At 45.1% G+C, this 3,200-nt stretch overlaps 1 pseudogene; it reads right to left on the reverse strand.

Annotated features, from left to right (window-relative positions):
• Positions 1-479: 479 nt before the first annotated feature.
• On the reverse strand, positions 480-1,148 carry LOC130019081 (uncharacterized protein C6orf62 homolog; annotated as a pseudogene).
• Positions 1,149-3,200: the final 2,052 nt, after the last annotated feature.

Below are 3,200 nucleotides of genomic sequence, written 5' to 3' on the forward strand. Positions count from 1 at the left end.
GATTGAATCTGACAGTGTTCTGGATCAACGGTAATTATAGCAAAGCTATTGCATTTGTAAAAATTATTTATTCTCCTACATGTACTTCTTACCCTCTAAATGCTGATGACAGATGTCAAAGAGGCAAAAACCAGCTCAAATGGAAAGACCGTCAAAAAGAGTATCACCTTGTGCTTTCAAATACATTGAAGCATTTCGGTGTACAATAGTCCTTTCATTTGACATTTTTAACAAGATGCTGATACAGTGCAGCAAATATGCAAAGTCTTCTTTCACACAGTCTGTGAAGAAGACAGCTAATTTTTTTCAGTTCTGAGATACAAATGATTTAAAAAGAAATCAGGATGAACAAGTTTCAAAATGCAGAGTGTTCTGTGCATGAGTCCATTTTCTTTAATCTCTGAAAGAATAAAGTGGTAAGAAAACAAGACAAGATCTCCTGCTGCACTCTGATCTTCTCCACTGTGCTGGCCCAGACTCTATTCTGGCTTGGAAGGATGCAGGTGTTTCTTTACGGTGCCAACCTCCCAGTGGGTGAGCTGTTCCTCTGGCAGGTAGAGGCAGATGCTGCATAACTTGAAGATATTACCTTTATTTTTTGGAGTCTGCAAATGCTGTTGGTCGATAAAGAGAAACACTGACTGGTTGGGATTGTTGACAACAATTCCAGTCTTGTCCTTGTGGCTCAGTACATGCAGAAAGTGTTTTTCATAGTCACAGTGATGAAACTCAAATTTGGCATGAATGAGACGAAAAGGCTCATCAGATTCCTTCCAACTAGAAAACAGTAGACAGATAATTTTTTTCAATAACATTCTAAGGCCACAGAATGAAATACATCTCCTGAGTACAGTCAATGACATCCCTTCTCACAGACTGGTATCGAGGAGCAGGAAGCTGGACCACATCCTCCTTTAAAAGCTCTATGGAACTTTCCAAGGAATAGCTGGAATCCCGCACACCTTTTAGGATATTTTCTTATAATTATTCGTCATGACTGGTTTGACCTCAGACACTTCAAAACCTGCTGATTTTTTTCTTCTTCTCCTTGAATGCAAAGGTAATATACATCTTGAAGTCAAACTGGTCAGCTAGAGCTTCTTTTTCTTTCTAAGCTGAGCATGTAGTCTGTACAGAGCTTGTTTCTTCTACACGGACTCATCTTCACCATCTAGTCCGGCCCCAACAGAAAGAGACAGTGAGAGAGAAAGACAGAGAGAGACAGAGAGAAAGATACCGCCACTCCTCCAATAAGAAACTAGGAATAGTTCTCAAAAGCCAGAGTTTGAAAACAGGATTTGAAAACGGAAGTCCCTGGTTAGATGCTCAGTACCCTGTGGTCCCATGAACACTGCCAGCAACAACCTTTCACACCAAACCTGAAGTAGCTCCTGAGAACTAATAGGTGTGACCTCAAATCAAAAGCCAACGTTTGAAGTCATGGTTCCCACCACCAATTGAATGAATGTTCACAGCGCATTATATACTTAGGACCAAATCTTTGCTGGAATAAAAAACTAGCCACGATAACCCTGTGTGCATATTTCTGAGAATAAGACCTTCCTTGGGTCTAGAGTGATAGTGCAGTGGATAGAGCATTTGGTCCCCAAGGAACTGCTCAGAGTTGTTCCTGAGTTACAGAGCCAGGAGTAACCTCTGAGCATTTCCAGTCTGCTTCCCCGACGAAAATAGAAATGAAGAAAGCCCCCCAAAACACGGCTATAGAACGAAGAGCTGGAGTGCAGGCTTTGTGTCTGGGTTTAGTCTTGCACTGCATGGTTCACTCAGCACTGCCGGGAGTAATCCCAGACCACAGAGCTAGATTAGTCCGTGAACAATATGAGGTTCAATCCCTGGGGCAACCCATATGGTCTCATGAGCAGTACCAGGAGTAAATCTTGAGTGCGTAGCCAGGAGTAAGCCCTGAACATTGCCAGATGTGACTAAAAAAACAAAATCATAAGTACTTAGACCACCTGAAATAGAGCTGCGGGCAGGTCCTACAAGACACATTCCAGAGGAAGCTATTGCTGTCCCAAGGGATGGCAGATGACAACTCCATGTGAGATTCTTCCTCTGCAGCCACGCCAGTGAGAAGAACAGCTGTGAAGGTGGAAAACAATGAGATTGCTGGTTCTGACCCTGTCTAGGACTATGCGGATGGATGTGCTTATGCCTTACTTGATGCTGTTAATGTTCATTCATTTTCCCTTTCTCTTCCCTTTTCACTGTTGTAATGACCAGGATTTGCAGTGCTCCCACAGTTGGTTATGGTATTCACTGGGGTTACACGCATTTTGTTGTGGCATCTGCACACACTTGGATGCAGTGCACCACAGGTCATGTGGACTTGCTGAATCAAGCATCTTTCTAGTGTGGGAAGAACTACATCAGAGGAAGTGGGTGGGGGCTGGGGAAGGGACAAGGGACAGTCTGGAGTGAAGTGAGCGTGGGCAAGGAGGATCAGGGCACTCCTATGCCACTGTTCAGCAGCATAAGGACTCCATAAATTTCAAAGTGGATCCAGTCAATGGGTTTGCTGTGGTGCTATATCCAGGCTGGGGTGCCCACCTAATATAAAGGATCTTGAGTCAGGGTGTTTAGTGTGAATTCCCGGAGGTGACTGAAATGACTGGCAAGTTGGCTTCAAAGGGTCATTGAGAATAGAGAGCCGCAGGCCTGAGTCTGTTCTCAGTCATCGGGGTTCTAAGACACACGCCAAGAGAGGTGAAAAGACACAAGAAAGTACTGGCCGCTGGCCTCTGGCACTGAGTAAATCCCATCTCCTTCAAAGCCCGTGAACCAGCTGCCAGCATGGCTGGTGCATTCTCACTCTCCAGGCTGTAGGCCTTCCCTGACATCCCAGGCTGACACAGGGCCCTCCTGGGCATCGCCTCTTGATTTCCTGTGTGAATTCATCAGCATCTCCTTCATCATTTTGATTCCATGCTAATGATAAGCTTTCTCACAGAAGGTAAGCTCTGGAAGAGCAGGAATCGCACCTGCCTGTTCACCACAGCAACCTCAGAACCTACACAACCCAACACTCCGTTAACATGGAGAGGAGGGGGTAGCGGTCCCTCCTGGTTCTGTACTCGGGGGTCACTCCTGGTGATGAAGATATGCTGTGCTAAGGACAAAACTGTGTGCGAAGCAAACCTCTTCACCTCTCTCGAGCCACTCGTTGAACATGTAATAAA

This window comes from Sorex fumeus, unplaced genomic scaffold (assembly GCF_029834395.1).
Source record: "Sorex fumeus unplaced genomic scaffold, SorFum_2.1 ptg000476l, whole genome shotgun sequence".
NCBI lineage: Eukaryota > Metazoa > Chordata > Mammalia > Eulipotyphla > Soricidae > Sorex > Sorex fumeus.